The sequence below is a fragment of the Ursus maritimus genome (genome assembly GCF_017311325.1).
Source record: "Ursus maritimus isolate PB19 chromosome X unlocalized genomic scaffold, ASM1731132v1 scaffold_X1, whole genome shotgun sequence".
Lineage (NCBI taxonomy): Eukaryota > Metazoa > Chordata > Mammalia > Carnivora > Ursidae > Ursus > Ursus maritimus.
Window position 1 is genome coordinate 99099172 of NW_024423319.1, and position 25902 is coordinate 99125073.

At 41.3% G+C, this 25902-nt stretch overlaps 1 long non-coding RNA gene and 1 pseudogene across 4 annotated transcripts in view; one reads left to right on the top strand and one right to left on the bottom strand.

Annotated features, from left to right (window-relative positions):
• LOC103668205 overlaps positions 1 to 22126 on the top strand; it is a 57900-nt gene extending 35774 nt beyond the window's left edge. For 3 of the 4 annotated variants that reach the window (XR_005835580.1, XR_005835578.1, XR_005835582.1), the window contains 5 exons: positions 5764 to 5877; positions 12228 to 12439; positions 17143 to 17348; positions 20458 to 20670; positions 21691 to 22126. This is a non-coding gene — a long non-coding RNA (uncharacterized LOC103668205). The remainder of the gene's footprint in view (positions 1 to 5763; positions 5878 to 12227; positions 12440 to 17142; positions 17349 to 20457; positions 20671 to 21690) is intronic. The other variant, XR_005835579.1, reaches the window with a different exon arrangement.
• Positions 5871 to 6799, bottom strand: LOC103668204 (annotated as a pseudogene).
• Positions 22127 to 25902: the final 3776 nt, after the last annotated feature.

Below are 25902 nucleotides of genomic sequence, written 5' to 3' on the forward strand. Positions count from 1 at the left end.
AGAAAGACAGCCAGCGAGAGAGGGAACACCAGCGGGGGAAGTGGGAGAGGAAGAAGCACGCTCCCGGCGGAGCGGGGAGCCCGATGCGGGGCTCGATTCCAGGACCCTGGGATCACGCCCTGAGCTGGAGGCAGACGCATAACGACTGAGCCACCCAGGCGCCCCCACTCTTTTTTTTAAATAATTTTTTATTATGTTATGTTAGTCATCATACAGTATATCCTTAGTTTTTGATGTAGTACTCTTGGTTTGCTTCTCTCTCTCTCTCTTTTTTCCCTTCACTCATTTGTTTTGTTTCTTAAATTCCACATTAGTGAAATCATATGGTATTTGTTGTCTTTCTCTGACTTATTTTGCTTAGCAAAATATTCTCTAGTGCCATCCACATCATTGCAAATGGCAAGATTTCATTCTTTTCTATGGCTGGGGGGAGGGGCAGAGGGAGAGAGAGAGAATCTTCAGGAGCCTCCACACCCAGCCCCATCATGGGGCTCAGTCTCATGACTCTGAGATCATGACCTGAACTGAAATCAAGAGTCAGACACTTACCTGACTGAACCACCCAGGTGCCCCTGAGCTTCTAAGGAATTTAAAATTAAATACATCTTGCCTTTACAAGAATGAATTTTCTTCCAGAGTTCTACCAGAGACAAAGGACAAATGTATATAAGAGAAATCTATTTCCCCCCCTAATACATGTTTGACTTTAATTTATTGAAAAGTAACACCCTTGTTTTATTACCTTAAAAAAAACATTGGCCTTCTCTCAGCCCCCATTTACCTTACAAAGCATGCCAGAGTATCTAAGAGTAACTGCTCACAATGACTGCAACCTCCTTCCTCAATGAAATGTGTATGTTTATTTATCTTTAAAATTTTAAGTTAAAAAAAACTTTAACTTCAAGGAACAACACAGGTCATTAACAAAATATATGTAGAAATAATTTATGAAATGAGATATAATTCACATTTATTTCTAAAATTGCTTCCCCTTTCTGTACTAACCTCTCAGTTGGCTAAAGTTATTTTTACATTCTTTAAACCACAAGGCAGCTGCCCTTTGACCATGTTTCTCATTCTGTTCAATACTTCTAAGTCTTTGTACTGATGCCAAAGCACCAAATGGAACAGTGAACATCTCTTTTAGAATACAGCAAGCTAGGGGTGCCTTGGTGGCTCAGTCGGGTGGGTGTCCGACTCCTGGTTTCGGCTCAGGTCATGATCTCAGCGGTCCTGGGATCGAGCTCCGCATTGGGCTCCCTTCTCAGTGGGGAGTCTGCTTGGCTCCCTCTCCCTCTGTTCCTCCCTGATGGTGCTCTCTCTCTTTAAAATAAAGAAGTCTTAAAAAAAAGGATACAGCAAACTAATTTACTGCATAAGAAAAAATAATTATTAAACAGTTTTACTGAGCTGTACTTAACATACAATGAACTTCACATAAAGTATACAATTTGATGACTTTTGACAGATGTATACACACCACCAAAATCAAGATAAAGAATATTTTGGGGCACCTGGGTCAGTCGGTTGAGCATCTGCCTTTGGCTCAGGTCATGATCCCAGGGTTCTGGAATAGAGCCTTGCATCAGGCTCCCGGCTNNNNCGGGAGCCTGCTTCTCCCTCCTCCTGCTCTTGTGCTCTCTCTCTCCTCCCCACCAAATAAAATCTTAAAAAAATATAAAGAACAGTTCACTCCCAAAAGCTTCTTCACATCCTTTGTAAAATTTCCCTCCTGCACTGTTCATCCCCTTTCCCCAGGCCACTGCTGGTGTTTTTGTTGTTGTTGTTGCTGATTAGCTTGCATATTTCAGAGTTTTATCTAAGTGGAATCATGCAGTACATACTCATTTCTGTTTGGCTTTTTTAATACGGCAGAAGGATTCTGAGATTCATCCTTATTGTATGTACCACTAGCCATTCCTTTTTATTTTTTTTAAAAGATTTTATTTTTAAGTCATCTCCACACCCAACATGGGGCTTGAACTCACAAGTCCGAGATCAAGAGTTGTACACTCTACCCACTGAGCCAGTCAGGCATCCCTCCTCTTTATTGTTTAATAATATTCCACCAAATGATACATCACAATCTTTTAAGTTCATTCGTTGCTGGACATTTGGGGTATTTCTAGTGTTTGTAAAGCTGCTATGAACATTTGTATACAAGTCTTCATGTAGATATAGGCTTTTATTTTTCTTTCATTGGGCAAGTAACTGGAAGAGGAATAACTGAATCATATGGCTGGCATATGTCTAACTATTTGATAAACTGTTAACTTTTCTTAAGGGATTGCACGATTTTACATATGCAGGAAGAATTCCAGTTGCTCCATATCCTCACCAAAACTTGGTATGCTAAGCCATTTGAATTTTAGACATTGTAATAGGTGTGCAGTAGTAGCTTCTTATGATTTTAATTTGCATTTCCTTGAACTAATCATGTCGAACATCTGTTAGTATGCTTGACATCCATTCTTCTTTGGTGAAGTATTGATTCAATTTTTTTGCCCATTTTAAAATTGGGTTGTTTTCATATTATTGAGATTTGAGAGGGTTTTTTAAAATAAAGATTTTATTCATTTATGAGAGAGAGAGAGAGCAAGCTGGGGGGAGGAGCAGAGGGAGAGGGAGAAGCAGGCTCCTCGCTGAGCAGGGAGCCCGATGTGGGACTCGATCCCAGGACCCCGGGATCATGACCTGAGCTGAAGGCAGATGCTTAACCAACTGAGCCTCTCAGGTGTCCCAAGATTTGAGAGTTCTTTACATATACTGGATACTAGTTATTTATCAGATATGTAATTTACATATATTGTCTCCCAATCTGCAGTTTTTTTATTCTCTTAACAGTGTTTTTCAAAGAACAGTTCTTAATTTAATTGAAGTTCAATTTATCATCTTTAATGTATCACAGTTTGTGTCATATCTAAGAAATCAATGCCTAATGTCGCAGATATTTTATTTCATATTTTTCTAGAAGTTTTATAGTATAGGTTTTGCATTTGTGCCTCTGATCCATTTTTAGCTAATTTTTAGCACATGGTGTGAGGTATGATGTTTGCTTTCTTGCATAAGGATATCCAACCGTTCCAGCACAATTTGTTGAATAAACTAATCTTTCTGTGCTGTATTACCATGGCTCCTTTTTTTTTATTTTTAAAGATTTTATTTATTTACTTGACAGAGAGAGAGATAGCCAGCAAGAGAGGGAACACAAGCAGGGGGAGTGGGAGAGGAAGAAGCAGGCTCCCAGCAGAGGAGCCTGATGTGGGGCTCGATCCCAGGACCCTGGGATCATGCCCTGAGCCAAAGGCAGACGCTTAACAACTGAGCCACCCAGGCGCCCCTGTATTGCCATGGCTATGTCAAAAATCAACTGACCATCTAGGTAGGTATGGGGATCTATTTATGGATTCCCTATCCTCATCAGTTGATACATTTATGAATCTTTATACTAATACCAACTGCAACTTTACAAGTCCTGAATTCAAGAGATATAGGTCCTCCAACTTTTCTCCTCTTTTTGCAAGTTACTTTCAGTATTCTAGATTATTTGCATTTTATTTTTTTTATTTACTCGTGAAAGAGAGAGAGAGAGAGAGAGCGCGCGAGCACATAAGTGGGGTGAGGAGGAGAGAGAGAGGCAGACTTCCCACTGAGCAAGGAGCCTGATGCAGGGCATGATCCCAGGACCCCGGAATCATGACCTGAGCCCAGGGCAGATGCTCAACAGACTGAGCCCCCCCAGGTGCCTCTTTACTGATTACTTTTTAATGTTAAACCAGCCTTGTATTCCTGGGTGAACCGAACATGATCATGATGTATTATCCTTTTTATATATTACTGGATTCAGTCTCCTGGGGCAATCATAGGGCTTACCTAGTATGTTTCCTGTTTTTCTGGGATTATTGTCCTTCATTGCCTAATGTCCAATGTTTTGAAAACTATTGTTTCATAACTTTGTTCCTGTAAATCCAGACCCTGTTACTCCATCTTGGCTAGAAACAGAAATCCAAATGATGCATTAGTTAAACCCTAGAGGAATCATGGCAAAAACTGTTTCTTTTAGGCTGCAAGCCAAACAAGGTGTATGTTTCCATACTAAGTCACAGCAAAGACTCAGGAACAGAGTAAGCGGAAATAAAAATCCAAGGTTCAGGAGGGATTTTCAGATTTGAGGAAGTTAGACTTCGATGGTATTGCTAGCACCTCCATTTGAAAAATAAACATCTAAGGAAGGTAGAAATAGCTCTTCTTCTGTTGAATATTATTTATATTTCTATTTTAAGAGAAGATATGGTTGATGTGTACATATACATACACAGGAGAACAGGAATGGGGAAGCACAGTGAAATCAAATTAAGAGAAAAAACTTTCTATTGGTGTACTTTAAACTGAAATCCTTTAAACTGAACCTAGGCCCTCCAAGAAAAAAAATCAGTCAAGGGTGGTATTGTATAGGTTAAAAGGCATTCGAATATTCATAGAATTGCTCACCACAGATGCTCAACTTTTAAGATAAGTATACTTGCTATTGGTTGTTCCATAAGCTCAGGAAGACTTCAGCTTCGAGAATATATTCCAATTACTTCAATCTTATTGACTGCAAGGCAAAATTACACCTCCTCAGCAAAAGTAGTGGTTCCAGAAACATCTGGTGTTTGTAAACAGAAGCCTGCAGGGAAAGACCACGTCTCCCTGATTTGTTAGCAGTTCGATACTGCATTGACAGACGAACTGGAGTGATCTAAAACCCAGAACTTAGTTATGTTGGCTAATTTAGCTACAGAGGCACTCTCCTAGAGTGTTCATTTTCTTTTCCTAGGGATTTTAGTTTAATTTCACTTTTCAATGATGTATTTATTAATTCATGTAATCGTGCTTTTAGAAAGGTCTTGAGATACGGTCTCAGGATTCGCGTGAAGGCTCAGGCCCAGCAGGAAGAAGACATGGCTACAACAGCTTCCTCTAGACACGTTCCTTTTATCTCTGCAGTAACTCGCTTTTCACAATGTGAACCGAGCTCCCTCTGAGAGGGATGTATAAACCCTTTTTGCTTCAGTCATACTTGACTGTTTTGTTAGGCAAAGATCCAAGAGTAGGATACCATCATAATTTTTTAAATCTTAAATTTAATCTCCTTTGTATAGAACGAAATCTCAGCCACTGGAGCACATTAATTAATACAGCACTTTATACACATGACAGTCTGCGATCTCCTGGCTCCCATTTTCCTTCAATGAACTTTCCATTTTTCCAAAATGTAATATTTATGAAGTAGCTAAATTTCTCTGCTCACAAGACCATTAGTAGAATGACAACACAGTTTAAAAAGGTCTTAACAAGATTGCATACTTCGAGCTCTGGTTTCAGACTGACCTAAATTTAAATCTTGGCTTACTACGTAACAGCTGTATAAGTACTTCAGTTTCCTCATTTGTTTAGTTTATTTTTTTTACCCCTAAAGATTTATTTACCCATTTGAGGGGGGGGGAGAGGGAGAGGGAGACAGAGACTCTCAAGCAGACTCCCCACTGAGCACAGAGCCTGACTTGGGACTCCACCCCATGACCCCGAGATCATGACCTAAGCCGAAATCAAGAGTTAGCCGCTCAACGGACTGAGCCACCCAGGCGCCCCCTCATTCTTTTAGCTTAAATGCATTTTATTTGTAGACAACCTACCTGACATGATTTTTACTTTTTTATTTTTTATTATGTTAGTCACCATGTTTTTTTACTTTTTTTAAAAACAATGCCTCCACTCCAGATAAATCAAGATGAAAATTAATCAAGAGCTCAAGATGACATCAGTCCCATTCGTCTAAGTCCTGGTGTCGTGTGGATGGAGAGCAGCAGCCGGTTATGACAAAGGTGATACGAAGTAAGAGGCCAGTTCGTTAACATTTTTCCATTTGCACACCATCCTTAAAGGAAATCCCATATGGGGTCACACCACCCTCAGAATAGTCCAGCAGAGCAGCCATGCCATCTCGGTTCACGTTACCCTCAATAAAGAACGGGGAGTTTTTGCCAATAACGTGGATGTGCTTGATGTGTTCTGTAGCCCCTGTCGTAAAAGGTTGTGCTCTTTCTGGCCTCTGTTCTTCAAGTTTGCTTTGCTCGAGTTCGTGTAATCTTTGACGTACTTCTCGTAGGCTGCTTTGGTGCAGCCGCTTTCTGCCAGTGACGGTTCGGGACAGTATCAACACCAGTGATGACTGTGCTTTCTGTGCCTTCACCCTCGGGGCCTTCTGTGGACGCATTTCCGCCAATGAGCGAGTCATCAGTGGGACCGTCTGTCCTCCTGACCATCCTCCCCTCCACCTCCAGGCACAGCCCCTGTGTCATCTCCCGGATCTTGCAGATGGCGGACGGCAGCTCATCCCAGCGGATGAAGTCCCGGGAGATGACCATGATGGTGGCTAGAGGAAAAGGACGGGGGGCTAGCTTAGCAGGAGCTGGGAGCTCTGCGCGAACGTGGGGCGGCCAGAGCAGTGCTGGGACGAGGGTGGAGAGGGTGAAGAAAAAGCTCAGTTTCCTCATTTTTAAAAATGGGATATGACTAGTATCTAACTCATGAGGCCATGGAAATGAAGAAATGAAAGGAAATATAGGAAGGGCTTCGTAGTGTGTCCAAAACATGGCAAGTGCATAAGGAATTAATATTTTTGCGTCAGATTAAAACCAAAATAGTGGGAACGTTTTCAAGGGAATGTGGAGCTTTTAGAAAGACAAAAAAAAAAAATCTGCTTTTCCTGAGAAAATAACAATGGAAGTAGGCTATTGGAGTTTGGTGACCGTGACCTCTGAGGACGACCCTGCTCAGTTTCTTTGCTTCTGAGTCTTAGCTTGGCCACTGCTCCTCACGCATACCCGAGCATAAATGGAATAAACTGACTTGCATGTGCCATCACTTGCTTCCCCAGTTGTGCCTGTGTGGATCCAGAAAGATCCACGTCATTAAGTAAGATATAAAGGGCACCCTCGAGTGTGCAGAGCACAGAGCTGCACATGGAACCAGTTTGCATTCATGTGACCATCACTTCTTCCACACTGACCACATCAGGAACCCAAGCATTCCATGGTGAAGACTAGGATGTGAATGACGTATCTTGAGTACACAGTGCCTGCAGCCGTACTCAGTCAGCTTTTACGTGCCCCAAACGTACCTCTACGTGAGCATGGACGGAAAGATCCATGGTGCAGACTGTGATGTGAATGGCACTGAATGAGTCTGGAGTGCAATCAATGGCATACAGAATAGGTCTAATTTATTGTGGCCATTACATACCCCCACGGTAAGAAGTGAGGAGTCCACGAATACCCACGGACTAGGTCAGACAGTGAATGGCACTCCTTTAGTTGTGCAGTTCACTGAACTGCGCGTGGAATAAGTCTATTTTCATGTGGGCATTACTTATTACCACTTTAAGAATAGAGGAAACACCATGCACTAGACCACATAGTCAGTGAAATCCATTCATTTGTGCACTGCATGCATATGTGCGTTGAATGTATCTACTTTCATTTGGTAATCTCTTACCCCTATATGAACCACAGGAGGAGATCAGAAATACACACTGTATATAATAGTATACAGATGGCATCCTGAGAGTTGTGCAGTGTACCCAAAGTTCAAGGAAGATTGCATTTTTATGATGCCCTTGGTTACCTCCACGCTGACTGTATTAGAAGTCCAGAAATATCCATGGCGCCAGCGTGTTGTCTGAGTGGCAATGTGTGAACATGCAGAAAAAATGTGTGTTCATGTTTTCTGCCCATTTTTAATTGGATTATTTGGTTTTTGGATGGTGGGTTGTTTTTTTTTAAGATTTTATCTATTTATTTGAGAGAGAGAGAGAGAGACAGCCAGCGAGAGAGGGAACACAAGCAGGGGGAGTGGGAGAGGAAGAAGTAGGCTCCTAGCGGGGAAGCCTGATGTGGGGCTTGATCCCAGAATGCCGGGATTACACCCTGAGCCGAAGGCAGATTCTTAACGACTGCGCCACCCAGGCACCCCTGGATGTTGGGTTTTTATATATTTTGGATACTAACCCTTTATTAGACATATCATTTGCAAATATGTTCTCCCATTCTGTAGGTTGCCTTTTAGTTTTGTTGATTGTTTCCTTCACTGTGCAGAAGCTTTTTATTTTCATGTGGTCCCAATAGTTCATTTTGGCTCTCGTTTCCCTTGAGTCAAGAGGCATATGTAGAAAAATGTCGCTGTGGCTGAGGTCAGACACATTACTGCCTATGCTCTCTTCTAGGACTTTTATGCTTTCACATCTCACAGTTAGGTCTCTAACCTACTCTGAGTTGATTTTTGTGCGCGGTGTTGGAAAGTGTTCAGTTTCCTTTTTGCATGTTGCTGTCCAGTTTTCCCAACACCATCTGTTGAAGAGACACTCTTTCCCCACCGGATATTCTTTCCTATGTTGTCAAAGATTAATTGGCCATATAATTGTGGGTTTATTTCTGGGTTTTCTAGTCTGTTCTACGGATCTATGTGTCTATTTTTGCGACAGTACCATACTGTTTTGATGACTACAGCTTTGTAATAGAGCTTGAAGTCTGGAATTTTGATGCTCCCAGCTTTGATTTTCTTTTTCAAAATTGCTTTGGCTGTTTGGGATCTTTTGTGGTGTCACATAAATTTTAGGTTTTCTTGTTCTAGTTCTGTGAAAAATACTGTTGGAATTTTGATAGGGATTGCATTAAATGTGTAGATTGCTTTGGGTAGCATAGACATTTCAACAATATTTGTTCTACCAACCGATGAGCATGGAATGTCTATGGATGTGTACGTGTGGTTTTTAAATTCAAATTCAATTAGCCAGCTTATAGTACGTCATTAGTTTCAGATGTAGTGTTCAATAATTTATCAGTTGTGTATAATACCCAGTGTGCATCATGAGCACTGGGTGTGTGTGTTTTAAATACAAGAATATCTCTGGAAGAATTCACATGAAACTGGTAATTTCTGTTACCTTCAGAGAAAGGATTTGGGTACCTAGGGAACTTCCCCCCCTTTGTACCATGTGTGTCTTTTATTTATTTCCCCCAAAAAACTTAATTTTCAAAATTGTTGCCAGTTTGTTTAAAATACTGCTCTTCGAGAGGTAGCCTTGACCTTATTCCAATGGCAAGAATGGCCTGAAGAGCAAGAGTGACAATTACACTTAAGATTAAGCAAGCTGAAACCCAGATATCTTCCACAAAAGAGATTCCTCTTAAAAGACATTATAGAAATCCAAAACATGTACAGGCAAGAAAAATATGTAGATAGACCCAAGAGGGATGCCAAAGAGTGATATATTCCAGGGAATACGAGATTTAGTGTGATGAAGGCATAAGTTTTGGGGGGGGGTGCGTAGCAAGGACGACTTAATAGGAACAATGAAGACATTTATGTGGCAGAAACAAGTAGGGCAAACAGAAGGATGCTTGGAGATGGTTTGTGTTAGGGAAGGTTGGAGTCTCGATAGACAGAGGTACTCAAAACCCTGTAATAAAAAGAGTTTGGGGATGCAACAAAGACAGTGAGGTAAAACTCCAAATATATTTTTTAAAGATTTACTTATTTATTTTAGAGAGAGAGAGAGAGAGAGAGAGAGAGAGAACAGGGGGAGGGGCACAGGGAGAGGGAGAGAAACAGACTCCCCACTGAGCATGGAGCCCAACGTGGGGCTCGATTCCACAACCCTGATATCACGATCTGAGCCGAAATCAAGAGGCAGATGCTGAACCGACTGAGCCACCCAGGGGCCCCTGCAAAACTCCAAATATTGACAATTATGTATGTGGAATACATCACATAAGACAAGAATTTTTGTTTTGTTTTTAAAGTAGTTGTTTGCAACAAAGGGAAGTCATAGGAACAGTCCTGAAACATAGGCTCCAATTCAGGTCAAGGACAAGCGATGCTTCCCTAGCTAGTGAAATTCGGACAAGAAGATCCAGGTCGAGGTGAAGAAGGCATGCATCTTGGTACACAATTTTGAGAAGACCTCCAAAGCCCCTTAAAATCCTGATGGTGGGCATCTGGGCATGAGCACCTAGTATACGAATTCCCCATTCTATTAAATCCAATAACAAGACAAAATACCACAGTTATGAATGGAATTTTGCAAACATATGTTTCAAATTTTGATTGCGGCACTTAAAAGTAGAGTAACTGCTCTTTACAAGCTGCAAAGTCTGTTCTTTTTAGCTGCTTAATAAGTTTTTTTTACCGAATAGTTGACAAATAACTTGTTTTCAATGTCAAAAATAGTTGTCTTACATTTTTTAAGTACTTTATAATTTTTAAGAGGATTTTCTTTTTCTTTTGAGAGAGAGAGGGTGTGCATGTGTGCAGAGGGGTGGGCAGAGAGAGAGAGGAAGAGAGAGAATCTTAAGCAGGCTCTATGCTCAGCACAGAGCCCAATGCAGGGCTTGATCTCACAACCCTGAGATCATGACCTGAGCCGAAATCAGGAGTCGGTTGCTTAACCATCTGAGCCACCCAGGCGCCCTTAAGAAGATTTTCATAAATGCCTTTATTCGTTTTCCAAACAACACGACTGCTTTCTCTCAAAGCACTTCTGTGATAAATGTAGGGTATTACCACCTAATTATTACCTATTTGTGCCTACTTTAGGAAATACAAAATGGCTTGCTCAAAAGTCACACTATTGGCTCATAGCTGGTTTCTACAACATTTGGTAGTCTTTACATTTGCAGTCACCCTGTAAAAACAGACTATACTAAACTGAAATAAATTGGAAACTGAATTAATTGGTGTATAAGTCCGGTTTCTTCAGAGAAACAGAATATATAGACATAGAGATATATAGATAGATTTCTCTTTCTTTTTCTCAGAGAGAGAGATTTAAAGGAATTTCCTCATATGGTTACAGGAGCTAGAAAGCCCTAAATCTGTAGAGCAGGCTGACAAGCTGGAAATCCCACCAAGAAATTAATGTCTTAAATTGGAAGGCCAACTGGAGGCAAACTTCCTTCCTTCAAGGTGATCTTTTCTCTTAAGGCCTTCAACTGATTGGACGAGGCCCACCTACATTGTGGAGAATAATCTACTTTACTCAAAGTCTAGTTATTTAAATGTCAATCACATCTAAAAAATACCTTCAGCAACATCTACACTGGTATTTGGTCAAACAGTTGGATACCATAGCCCAGCCAAATTGACACATAAAATTAACCATTGCTGTTGAGATTTGGAATGGTTGCGTGTATATCATATTCTAAATTAATGGCTCAAGCAAGTTAGCGTTCTTTTTTTTTTAAAGATTTTATTTATTTATTTATTTGAGAGAGAGAGAGAGAAAGAGTGAGCACACTCACGAGTGGGGGTAGGGGCAGAGGGAGAGTGAGAAGCTGATTCCCTGCTGAGCAGGGAGACTGAGGTGTGGCTGGGTCCCAGGACCCTGAGATCGTGACCTGAGCTGCAGCCAGATGCTTAACCAACTGAGCCACCCGGGCACCCCCCAAGCAAGTTAGCTTTCAAGTTAGCAGTCAAAAGCAGCAGTCCAGAGCTGGTATAGTGACTCAACGATCATTAAGTGTTCAGAACCATTCCAGTTTGTTCCTCCGTTATCCTCAACACACGGCTTCTGCCTTATGTCCCAAGATGGCTGTTATAGCCTCAACTATCACATTCTCATTCAAGTTTGCAGGAAGAAGGGAAGAAGAAGAGTGTCCATCTCCCTTTAAAGATACTTCCTGGGAGTTCCCCATGTCTTACACACATGACCTAGAATTTGTTATATAGCCACACTTAGTTACAATTGGGGCTGAGACCTACTGTCTTCATTTTGGTGTCTATTGACCTGGCTAAAATTCTGGGAATCTGAACTTGGGAATTCAGGGAAGAAGAAAGAATGGATAGATATTGGAAAGAGGTCTACCATGTACAGATTACTATGCTGAATAACTGAAGGGATGCTATTTCTTCCATGGTCTATACCATAAATTATTCAGAGCTACTCATAGGTGAATGTAAATTAGTGAATGAAACATAAAAATATGCTTAGTCTACATGTGGGTTGAAAAGACTACACAGATCCAGGGGCACTAATCACCTCACAATCTATACCATGGATCTTTCTTAATTCTTAGTGTACTGAACATGAAGGTAAGTGATGACTACATGAAAGTAGACATTTCCATATACAGCTGGGTGCACCGCACAGCTGAAGGGGGGCATTCACATTCTACTCTATTCCACAGATTTTTCTGCACTTGATCTCAACCAAAAGGCTGAGAAGCAATCCAGAGATCTTTCTGGACTCTTTATATGTTCACTGTGGAGGTCAAAGATGGCCACATAACAGAAGAGTTATTCCATGTTCAGTTGTGCGTACTGCACACTCAGAAGTTGCCATTCAAATCACAGTCCAGGCCAGGGGTACCTCTGGATTCCTAACATGCTCAAAATAGAGGTAAGTACTGATAATTACACTGCACAACTCAATTGGTGTCACTTATGTTGTATATACCATGTAACTTTCTGGACTCCTCATATGGTCAATGTGTAGTTAATGACAGTCTCGTAAAAATAAATGTGGATATACACCACGATTTAAGGGATCCTGTTCATATTATAATCTGTCTCATGAATCTTTCTGGATTTGCCATATATTCAATGTGGAAGTATGTGTTGGCCACAGGAAATTAGACTGTGTTATTTATTTCAAGTACACTGCAAAACAGAAGTGGTGATAATCATATCCCAGTCTATGCTACGGATCTTTCTAATCTCTTCCTATGCTCAGTGTGGGGGTAAATAATGGTCGCATGAAAATAAATTTATCCTTGTACATTTGGGTACACTATACAACTGAAGAGGTGCTAGTCACTATCTGGTAAATTCCATGGTTATTTCTAGCCTTGTCATATGTTAATGTGGAGGAAAGTGATGGCCATATGAGTTTATACTTACTTCACTTGAGTTGGGTATACTGTGCTATTCAAGGACTGAGAGCTACATTCTAGTCTACCATGGATCTTAGAGAGAGATTCTTCATATGGTCAGTGTGGAGGTTAATTACGGATTTATAAAATTAGATTTACTGCATATACAGTTGAGTATACTGCACAGTTTAAAGGCTGCCAATCACATGATGCGTTCTGGACCCATGTACTTGTGGGGGTAAATGCCACATTCAAGTAAATATATTCTGTGTAAATTTTGGTGTACTAAAAATTTAAGGATGGCAGTCACATCCTGGTTTGTGACATAGATCTTTCTGGGCTCTTCATATGCTCAATGAGGAAGTAAGTGATTTCTACAGTAAAGAAAGATTATGCAAAATGCCAATCTAAACCACAGTGAGTAGGCATCTCACACCTGGCTATTATCAAAAGGATGAAGAAACAAGTATTGATAAGGATGTGAAAAAAAGGGAACACTTGTACACGGTTGGAATGTAAATTGGTACAGCTACTATGGAAAACAGTATGGGGGTTCCTCAGAAAATTAAAAATAGAACAACCATATGATCCAGCAATTACACTTCTGGGTATGTCTAAAAAAAAAACAAACAGGGGCGCCTGGGTGGCACAGTTGATTAAGTATCCAGCTCTTGATTTCTGCTCAGGCCGTGATCTCAGGGTTGTGATATCGAGCCCCACATCAGGCTCTGTGCTTAGTGTGGAGTCTGCTTAAGACTCTCTCTCCCTCTGCCCCTCCCCCCTAAAATAAATAGATAAATCTTTTTTTAAAAGTGCTAATTTAGGGGAACCTGAGTGGCCCAGTTGGTTAAGCATCTGCCTTTGGCTCAGGTCATGATCCTAGGGTTCTGGTATAGAGCCCTGCGTCGGGGGGGGGGGGGTCCCTGCTCAGCGGGAAGTCTGCTTCTTTCTCTGCCCTTCCCCCACTCGTTTTCTCTCGCAAAAATAAATAAATAAAATCTTTTTTTAAACAAGTGCTAATTTGAAAAGATAGATGTACCCTCATGTTCCTTGCAGGATTATTTATAATAGCCAAGACATGGAAACAACCTAAATGTCCATCACTGGATGACACAGATAAAGAAAATGTGGTATCAGGAAAAAGTCTCTTCAACAAATGGTGTTGGAAAAACTGAACAGCAACATGCAAAAGAATGAAACTAGACCACTTTCTTACACCATACACAAAAATAAATTCAAAATGGAATAAAGACCAAAATGTGAGACCTGAAACTATAAAAATCCTAGAAAAGAACACAGGCAGTAATTTCTCTGACATTGGCTATATCAACTGTTTTCTAGATAGGTCCCCTGAGGCAGGGAAAACAAAAGCAAAAATAAACTATTGGGACTATATCAAAATAGAAAGCTTTTGCACGGCAAAGGAAACAATCAACAAAACTAAACAGCAGCCTGCTGAATGGGAGAAGATATTTACAAATGACATATCCAATACAGATTAAGCATTCAAAATATATAATGAACTTGTAAAACTCAGCACCCAAAAAACAAATAATCCAATTAAAAATGGGCAGAAGATGTGAATAGACATTTCTCCAAAGAAGACCTCCAGATGGCCAACAGACACATGAAAAGATGTTCAACATCACTCATCATCAGGGAAATGCAAACCAAACCTACAATGCTGTTATCACCTCACACCTGTCAGAATGGCTAAAATCAGCAACACAACAAACAGCAGGTATTGACAAGGATGTGGAGAAAGGGGAACCCTCTTGCACTGATGGTGGGAATGCAAACTGGTGCAGCCACTGTGGAAAACAGTGTGAAGCTTCCTCAAGATGTTAAAAATAGAATGACCCTCCAATCCAGCAATTGCACCGCTGGGTATTTACCCAAAGAACACAAAAATACTAATCTAAAGGAAAACATGCACCGTGATGCTTATAGCAGCATTATTTACAATAGCTAAATTATGGAAGCAACTCAAGTGTTCATCGACTGATGAATGGATAAAGATGTGGTGTACACACACACACACACACACACACACACACACACACAATGGAATATTATTCAGCCACAAAAAAGAATGAAATCTTGCCATTTGCAATGACATGGCTGGAGCTAGAGAGCATAATGCTAAGAAAAATAAGTCAGGCAGAGAAACAAACATCATGATTTCACTCACATGTGGAATTTAAGAAACAAAACGAATGAGCAAAGGAAAAGAGAGAGACAGAGTGACAGATAGATCAAGAAACAGACTCTTAATATAGAGAACTGATGGTTACCAGAGAGGGGAGGGGGATAAAGGGATGGGTTAAATAGGTGACAGGGATTAAGGAGGACACTTATGATGAGTACTGAGTAATGTATAGAATTATTGAATCACTATATTGTACACCTGAAACTAAGATAATAGTTTATGTTAACTATATCGGAATTAAAATTAAAAAAAACACTGAGAGGGAGGGGGTATATTGCACACAGATTATTCAAGTCCTGTTTTTCATTTAACAATATACCTTGAAGACTGTTTTATACCAGTAGACATACAATGGCTTCATTCTTTTAAGTAAATGTATTATACTCCATTATATAGATAAACCATAATTTATCCTATTCCTTATTGGAAGACACTTGGGTAATTTCCAATTTCTTGCTATTATAAACAATGCTACAATTTTTTGGATACACCTACACACTGAAAATTGGATAAATTATAAATGAATCATAATTTATCCAATTCCTCATTGGGAGACACTTGGGTAATTTCCAATCTCGTGCTAGTATAAAAAAATGCTACAATGGATATCACTATACACACATCATTTCCCACACATGCGAAGAGATCTCTGATAAATAACTAAGACTAAAACTGCCTTGTCAGAGGGTTTGTGTAATTAAATTTTTTATAGGTATCTCTATTTGTCCAAAGAAAAATGGACAAAAAATGGAATCCCTTTCTAGATCCAATTTACATTTCTTTGATTACAGTGAAGTTGAGTTATTTTCTCTTCCCAAATTTTACAAGGACTTCATGTCAATTGTTTCATTTCATGTTCCCTTAAGGAAGTGTGGAGAGGCTGGGTGCTCCGAGGCTGAAGAGTCCCTAGGAATGAGACCCAGATGGTAGAGCACCGCCATTGTTTCTGTCTTTTGCATTTCCTGTCTTCTGATTCACTGATGCTTATCTCAGTTTTTTCTACTCAAGGGCTATAGTAGTTTCAGCCTGTTGCGGAAGGAGGCCATTAGAAATCCCTCTATTCATCTTGGCTAGCCAGGGTTTTTAGACTCTCTGCGTTGATCAGTCTGAGAAGCAGAACTACTAGTTTTTTTTTTTACATACACACACAATTTGAGTATTACATATAAGTAAATTATATATATATATATATAATCTGTATGTTATATACGATATTGTATGTTTTATATGTTTATTACAGGGATTTGACCTTATTCAACTGTGGGAGCTAGTTAAAAAAATCTATGTAAGTCTGTTGTTTCTAAGGCTGTTGCTGCTGGAGCCTGAAGGCTCAGGCAGGAAGTTGGGAAGGAAACCAACATGAACGAGCTGGAACCTCTGAGGCTAAACTGGGACCTAGGAAGGTAGACTGGAATCCTTGTTAGTCTCCCATAGCCCTGAAGCCTCCAACCTTGATGATGGGGGTGTCCCGAAGGAGAAGCTGGTACCTTCTGCACAGAGTTAAGCACACTCTTGGTCTGGGAGTCAGAGAAGCTGGGGGAGGAGATGACAGAGGTTGGAAGAGCCACGGAGCCTGCTGCTGCCACATGCCAAGCAGGCCATCCAGCAGATCGGTGACACTTGTGTGAGCTGTACCAGCACCTCACGCCATCAACCTTCTGAATTCAAGAGCAAATGACTGCGATTCTCCTTCACCCTTGCAGACGACGTGCAGAATGTCTCAAGATTCCAGCCACACTGGAACTCTGCAGGGAAGAGAGTTCTGGGAAATTCTGTTTCAGCCTACCTAAATCGACACGCTACAAATCCTCCACACCCTCCCAAAGTAGCCTGGTCATTCGGGTTTATGCTCCCTGCGTTTGGGGACCTGGATCAAACTGTCAACCATACTTAAGCAGCTGCTCCCAACGATTCTCATCTTTGGGCTTTATCGATTCGTTTTTATTATGTAACAAACCATCGCAACACTTCGTGGTTTAAAACAACAGATTATTTGTGATTTCTCATGATAATGTGCGGCAGGTGGGCACTGGTTCCTCGCTGGCCAGGATGTGCTGGAGGCAGAGAGGTCTCGGATGTCATCGCTTACTGGTAGTGGTCCTCCTTTCGCGCACGCGACCGCAGGTTTCTATCTGCTCCGTCGGGCATCATCGCATTACCTCAGACTGCACTGGCTCTGCCTCTCCTGCCGAGCGAAGGCTTCTAACCTTCCTTCCACGATTTTAAAGGTACATCCAGCTATTCATTTTTTCAGTCTTGACTGGGGCCTCACGTAAGTTTGTCACCTGTCATCTCAAGGTCTTCCTCTTTAGTACTCTTGTGGCTGTCTGTTGTGCATAAAGACACCGCAGATTGGTAGCTAGACCCTACCACACATGGGGAGGTCCCCTGCTCTGTGATAATACTGCTGTTTGCATGAGGTGAACTCTCTTCGTGCTTTAAAGCCTTTAGGTATTAGCACAACATCACATTCTCTGTAATCCTTGAAGTACCAAAACCAGGTGATTTTTACAGGCAGAAGTGGGGGATACATCCACTCTCCCCCAGTCACTGTTTATCTCCTGGACATTGACACAGACCTGCTTGTGCCTCTGGGCCAACATTTCCTTTCAAAACCAGTGCCTCAGCTTCTGTCTACAGGCCATATTCTCAATGGTAAGTCATGAGTTCAGCTGCAAGGAACATGCAGCGGGGACAAACATCAGGCTGTCCTTCTCATTCCCTGATGGGACCCTTGTACAAAGAGTCCTCCTGGTCATTCCAGGTTATCAGGGAAGGCTGACCCCCAGCTCAAGTGAAGGCTGGAGTCATGGCTCCACAGGCCTGCTAGGTCCTTCCCAGTGAGGGTACCTACCCTACTTTCTTGACCCTTCCCCTTCTGTTTCCCTTCCATTCACTCCCCCCTTATCCCCCCACCTCCAGGTCTTTGTGCTGTAAATATAGTCAATTATTGGCTGTTCCCTCTATGTGCATCAGTTTGCTTACCTGCTTAATTTTACCCATGCCGCTCTTTCTCCTTGGAATATTCTTTTACCAATTTCTACTTGGAGATTGCTTCTTTATTCTTCCTGACTCAGCTCCCATGTTTATTCACCTGTCAAATTTTCCTCAAGGCTTTTGACCATAACTAATAGCTCCAGTAGCACCTTTTAAATAATTTCTCTACTCAAGTATTTATGGTTTTCTGATTCGAAACTATTTATGACTCAACCTTGGCAGTTTCTAACTGGGAAGTCAAACACAAACAGTTGCTTGATGGTAGGAGCTCTCTCCCAGCCTCCGCCACAAAGGTTAAGGTAAAAAACAAAACAAAACAAGATGGCAACGACTGAACAGATAAAGAAGGAATGATGTAGAAGACAAGAGAGCACGTGGGAGCTACATGGCAGTGCCAAGGGTGAGGGCACGTGCAAATGCCAAGTGTTGCTCTCGTTCTGGGGGTGACATGTAATTTCAGGAGACTAAGAAGGGGGTGTGCTGGCATCCTTGACTTCTTGGACAAGGTGCTTTGATGAAGGTATATTCAAAGGGAGGAGGCATAGTTCTAGAAACCAGAACCTGTCCCGGTCTAGGCAGTTGGCTGAAGGTATGTGTACACCAGGTATTAGGGATATCCTAGGGGATCTTGAAATGAGAGTATCCTGAGGGGGCTCTCAGGTCTTGGATCTCAGAGGTTTGAGGATGTCCAGATAGACACAAAGCTGTGCCTTGTGGGTGTATATTTATAATAAGAAATGAGGCACACGATTTGTAATATGAAGGAGATAAACAGAAAATAGTTCAAGCCTTAAACTGGCAGCTATTAGAAAGATACATATGGAAATGTGTCTGATACATTTCTGTAAACAGTCTCTTTCCCTGCCTTTTTTCCTGTGCCTTGAATTTCCATAATTTCATCTTTCATGTATGGCAACATTCCAATCATTGTTTTAGGAGTTTGTTCTTTAGAGCAGCTGTAGGTTTATGGCAAAATTAAGCAGAAGGTACAAAGATTGCCCATTTACTCCTTGCCCCCACGCATGCTCATTTTATTTTCTACTTTGTTATTTTTTAATAAATAAATCATAGAAACCTCAAATAAGCAAAAAAGGAGGGGAAGAACATCTTTTAAAGATAATCAGGCTACTCTTATGCAGATCACCCTTATTCTTAATAATCTTGCTTATAACATAACTCAATGGAAAATAACTTGCCTCACACACTATAACTTTTCTAAAGATTTACTGTCTTCTGTAGAAAAGGTAACAGATGCACATAATACAAGTGTCAAAAGTCACAAAAGGGCATATAGCTTCTTCTATACCCTCCCAGAGATAATATATGTATTTAGAAATATACTTATTTTTTCCCACAAAGGGTAGCACACACCAAACCTGACACAACATCTTGCCTCTGTAACTTACACCAGATCTTGGCGATCTATTAAATGTCAATTCACTGAAATTTTCAATGTTTTGGCTAGGTGGCAAGAACTAATAAAGTTGAGGATATCTCTTTTCGAGTAAGACTAATTAAGACAATTAAACAAATTGAGAGAGGGACATCTGGGTGGCTTAGTTGGTTAAACCTCTGACTCTTGATTTTGGCTCAGGTCATGATCTCAGGGTTGTGAGATTAAGCCCTGCATCAGGCTCTGTGTTCATCACGAAGCCTGTCTCTTCCCTCTGCGAGCATGTGCGCGCGTGCTCTCTCTCTCTCTCTCTCAAGTAAATAAACAACTTAAGCTAATGCCTGTTGAATGATACTGAGAACTGCTAAAACCAAGAGGCACAGAGAATGGGGTAAAGAAGGAGAACTATGATGAGAAACAAACTGAGGACCTCAGAGGGGAGGGGGTGGGGGAATGGGATAGACTGGTGATGGGTAGTAAGGAGGGCACGTATTGCATGGTGCACTGGGTGTTATACACAACTAATGAATCATCGAGCCTTACATCAGAAACCGGGGATGTACTGTATGGTGACTAACATAATATAATAAAAAATCATTAAAAAAAAAAGAAGGAGAACTATGGAGTGGGTGATAAGACCTGGCCAGAGGCCGGGGGATGGTGGGGAAGGAGTTGCCCCTTTCTAGTTGGGAAGAGAAGAGTCTGGGGAGAATGGGAGTGTCACTAGAGAAGGAAGGGAAAGAGAAATTTGGAGAGAAGAATGAGCAAGAACTATTGAAATCCTGAGGAATTGGTGGTTTTGTTCTGCTATGTATCTGGAAAGGGCAAATTCCTACTTAGCTGCAAGCCCCAATTTACGCTTCATAGTGCATCCTCATGGTCCGTCTATTCCAACTGCTGTCCTAAGTTGGTTCTCCTGCCTCTTGCTATCCTCTCTTCCAAAACAGGGCTGCCCTGATGTGAGGGGACGCTCAAGGCCAGTCCGCGCCTGTTTTGTGAGGCCCTTCTTTCTCATGCTGGGACAAAGCCACGAGGGAATCAACCTCCCCTCTCCTGAGACTCTTTCCCTGTTGTCCCGGGGATCCAGGACCCTCCCTCAGTACACTTGTAGCACCGCGCCACAGCTTCCACTTTTCACAGATTCTGGTCTTGGCTGAGAGGTGAGAAGACTTGGAGAATTAATGGCTGCTCCATGTTTCCTAAGGGAGCAGATCTTCTGCCAACCCTCTAAGGGGCCCAGGCTATACTTTGTGTTAAAATCCTTGGGTTAGGGCAGGGATTTCAGCTTATGCCCCAGGATAGCCTTCCGGTTGCATCAATGAACTGGTTTCCTTTATGAAAGTCGGGACTGTTTTGTACCATGCCTAAAACAGTGCTTAGGACAAGCTCTGTGTTCAAAAAATATACTGAACAGAATTGAGAAAAAATAAATGAGTAGATAGAAATGTGGTTAGTTTCCCAGGCTAGGAAAGAAGATCTCATTTCAGCTGAACGAAGTGGAGTCTATGTGAGGAGAACTACAGATCAGAGCCACTAGGTGTAGCAATTCTTCTAGGATAAACAGCTCTCTGACCCCTCGAAGCAGCTCTAAAGGGGAGAGCAGATCCTTCGGTTCCCGGCTTCAGGGGGAGTCCATCTGGGCAGGGACTGGAATTCTAGGGCTGGAGAGTGAAGACTCTAGTGGGAAGTGGGAAAGCGTTAGCAGGGAGAAGCCTGCATCAGGTTCGGGGTGTGGGGCTGCGGTGGGCAGGAGAGAAGCAATGAGCCTGGGGGAAGAGACGTTCCTGTGGAGAAGACAGGTCAGTTATCTCTTCCTTTCTCCTCCATCTCACTGGGGAATGTGTGTGGGTGATAAGCAGAGACTGAAACGTCACAGGGAGGAGGGCAAGAAGAAGGAGAGGGAGGAACAGCTGCAGTGGAAAAGTTGTTGGTCCTCAGTTACGGAACGAGATGTTCTCTTCCCTGCTTTCTCATGGGTACATGCCGCCTACTGCGGGAGGCCTTCCTGCCTGCACAGGCCCTGCCTGCTCTGACCTGGGGAGGCAAGAAGGTTGGCAGAAGACCTGTTCCCGAGGGAGGCATTTTCTTGAGCACACAGGGACAGAAGGAGCAAGTGGGGGGCGGCCTGTCGGCATTTTTATGGGTTTTCATAGATAAAAACGAGTAATCTTTCTTTCTAGGTGAAGAGTGTCCCATTGGCTGGAGGAGTGGAGTTCCACTTCAGAAAAAGAGCTCTCATCTTGCAAGTTAACACAGAAACCCATTTTAGTGGATTGAGTAAGATTACTGCTGCCATTATTTTTAGAAAAAGGAAATAAACCCCAAGACGACTAATTCTTGAGGTGGTAAATGGTAAAGGAAATGGTTCTCTTGTTACACCCATGATTGTTCCAGTGCCCTGGTCTTCTCCAAGAACAGGTGTGCTCTTCAACGGGTGTCTGTCATATGCTCAGTGTGCCACAGACCACATCATTTTCCCATCTGCACACTGGGTCACCACATCCTGATCTTGAAAAGCTGAAATGTAAACTGAACTATGTTCCTTTTAGGACTCGAAGTGATTTATGTGAATTAACTTCTTGCCTAAATTTCCATACATTAAAGGTTTTTCTACACGTGGTTTGCCTTGCCTTGAGGAAATGAAACATATAAACCAAGACCTTTTCATTACATGCTATTTTATATGCCAAGAGGCAAAAGTATTTGTTTCGTGTATTTGTTTCATGTATTTGTTTCATATATATAATTTTAGGTTTCTCAGTGTTTTTAATTAAGGCTTGTTTTAGCAAAATGGTTTTTTTATTTTTTTATTTTTATTTTATTTTTTTATTTTTTTTAAAGATTTTATTTATTTATCCGACAGAGATAGAGACAGCCAGCAGAGAGGGAACACAAGCGGGGGGAGTGGGAGAGGAAGAAGCAGGCTCACAGCGGAGGAGCCTGATGTGGGGCTCGATCCCATAACGCTGGGATCACGCCCTGAGCCGAAGGCAGACGCTTAACCGCTGTGCCACCCAGGCGCTCCAAAATGGTTTTTTTAAAAAAGATTTTAGAGAGAGATAAAGAGAGAGCACAAGAGTGAGTGGGGGGAGGGGCAAAGGGAGGGAATCTTCAAGCAGACACCCCGTTGAGCTCGAGCACGAGCATGGAGCCCAGCTCATGGCTCTATCTCACCACCCTGAGATCATGACCTGAGCCAAAACCAAGAGTAGGATGTTTAACTGACTGAACCAGCCAGGTGCCCCAGCAAAATGGTTCTGGAAGTCAATCTTCTCCGGTTTAAATCCTAGCTCTGTAGTTATTAGCTCTGTGTCTCTGGAAGAGCTAAGGAACCTCCCTGGGCCTCTCTTCCCCTCACATTTAAAATAAGGCTAATCCGGGCCCTGTTGGGAGGATGAAATAAGCTAATACTACATTTTAAGTTTTGAGAATGGTTTTTATATTTATGTATTTTTTTGGAATAGCATTTAGAGCATAGTAAGTGTTCGTTAAGTCTTATACCTGCCATTCAAACCCAGAATAGTTCAATAGAAGGAAAGGCAAGAGAACAAGCTTAAAATCACCAAGATCTAGATTTTAATCTAAATTCCTGGTCCTTGCTTCATCTAGAAAATTACTGAACCTTTCGGAGCTTCAATGTCCTTACTTGTGAAATGGGAATAATGCTATCTACTGTGTAAATGCTACTGTGAGGCTTAAATAAAATAATGAAAAAAAATTATGTGTGATAGATATTCTAGTCTCAGCAATTTAAATGTAAATAAATGCTCAACTTGCCCTACCCAAATCCCCTACTAACACAGCTCTCTGGTCTTCTAGGTCAGCAGTTCTCAAAGTATGGTCCCCAAGAGCCTTCCAGGGAGACTAGGTCAAAACCATTTTTATAATAATACTAAGAGGCTATCTGCCTTTTTCACTGTATTGACATTTGCACTTAATGTGCAATAGCAATAAAAAGAATTCTGGCTCCTTAGCACAAATCGAGGCAGGGGCACCCCGCTCTATTAATAGTCATTTTATTTTTCCCCACCACACCATCACGGGATATGACAACAGGATGTCTGAATGTTGGGGCACCTGGGTAGCACAGTGGGCTGTGTGTCAGACTCCTGGTTTCAGCTCAGGTCATGATCTTGGGATCCTGGGATGGAGCCTGACATCAGGCTCTGCCCTCTGCATAGAGTCTGCTTGAGATTGTCTCTCCCTCTCCCTCTGCCTTTCCCACTCGTGCTGTCTCCCTCTCTGTCAAATAAATAAATAAAATCTTAAAAAAAAAAAAAAGAATGTCCTTGATGAGAACTAGGAAGATTGGTAGGGGAAGAAAGGGATAAAGAAAGGGGGGGTAATCAGAAGGGCGAATGAAGCATGAGAGACTATGGACTATGAGAAACAAACTGAGGGCTTCAGAGGGGAGGGGGGTGGGGGAATGGGATAGACTGGTGATGGGTAGTGAGGAGGGCACGTATTGCATGGTGCACTGGGTGTTATACGCAACTAATGAATCATGGAACGTTAAAAAAAATAAAATAAAAAGAAGAAGAAGAAAGAAAATATTGAAAAGAAAAAATAAATAAGTAAATAAAAACATCACCTGGAATGGAACATGAAGGACATATAGAGCACCTCTGCTACATATTCAAGGAGAAGTGATGCCCTCAGGAAAAGCCCGTGAATGAGCCGCAAGCTGAGCTAGCAGCGTTTCTCGTGAAACCCCATTTTCATGTGAAGGAACAATGGACAAACTAGGGCTATTCAGACTTGGAATTTTGGCAGACATTTTCTTGAAAATGAATAGAGTCTATCACTTCGAGGAAAACAACTGATTGTATATGTTGCCTATGATAAAAATTAGTTTTTGAGTGGAAATTAAAATTTTAGAAAATTTGATCTGCCATTTTGATCTAGCCAGATTCCCTATACTTAAAGATTTTCTGTTGAGACTGTGATATTAATAAAGTGACTTTTTGATATGACACGATATGATATGTGCCAGCATTTGGAAGAGTCACAAAACTCAGTGAACCAGTAGTTTTTCAAATGACCAATGCATATTACAAAATCATGCATGAGTAAAAGATACAGTTAAAGTTTAAGATACACTAATGGATTTTAACAGAACACGGCATGAAAAATTCATTGATATGGTTTCAGGGTTCACATAACAGAAAACCTTTATGAAGTTAGCACCTAATGAATTTTGGTGTTATGTCAAAGAAGGGTCTCCACAATTATCTGAAAAGCCTATTAAAATACTCTTTCCTTTTTCAACTGCTTATTTCCAAGAGGCTGGATTTCCTTCATATACTTTAAGTTGAAGTCTTTAACCAAAACAACATAGTCTGATTAAATGCAGAATCTAGCTGTCCTTTATAAGCCAACATTAAGGAGTTTTACAAAAATAGAAAATGATTCTACTCCTCTCAGTGTTTTTAGAAAATAAATTTTTCCTGAGTCTTTTCTTGTTGCTATGATGTATCACGCTGATCGAGTTGTGAATGTTGAACCACGCTTGCATCCCAGGTATGAATCCCACTTGGTCATGATGGATAATCCTTTTAATGTACTGTTGGATTCTATCAGCCAGGATCTTGTTGAGGATTTTGGCGTCCATATTCATTAGGGAAATCGGTCTGTAATTCTCCTTTTTGATGGGGTCTTTGCCTGGTTTGGGGATCAAGGTAATATTGGCCTCATAGAATGAGTTTGGTAGCTTTCCTTCTGTTTCTATTTTTTTGAAATAGCTTTAGGAGAACAGGTATTATTTCTTCTTTGAATGTTTGGTAGAATTCCCCAGGAAAACTGTCCGGGCCTGGAGTTTTGTTATTTGGAAGGTTGTTTATCACTGACTCAATCTCTTCATAATTAATTGGTCTGTTTAAAAAATCAATTTCTTCCTGTTTCAGTCTTGGTAGTTTATAGGTTTCCAGGAAGGCCTCCATCTCTTCCAGATTGCTTAATTTATTGGCATATAGCTGTTGATAAAAGTTTCTAATAATCCTTCCAATTTCATTGGTGTTGGTTGTGACCTCTCCTTTTTCATTCATAATTTTATTAATTTGGGTCCTTTCTCTATTCTTTTGGATAAGTCTTGCCAGTGGTCTGTCAATTTTATTGATTCTCTCAAAGAACCAGCTTCCAGTTCTGTTGACCTGCTCTACTGTACTCCTGGTTTCTAATTCATTGATTTCTGCTCTAATCTTGGTCAACTGCTTCCTCGTGCATGGATTAGGCCTGTCCCTCTGTTGCTGTTCCAGCTTCTTGAGGTGAGAATATAAAACTGCATTTTAGATTTTTCTGTTCTTTAGTGATAGCTTCATATGTATTTCCCTTAGACTGCCTTTGCAGTATCCCATAGGTTTTGGACCATTGTGTTTTCATTCTCGTTGGTTTCC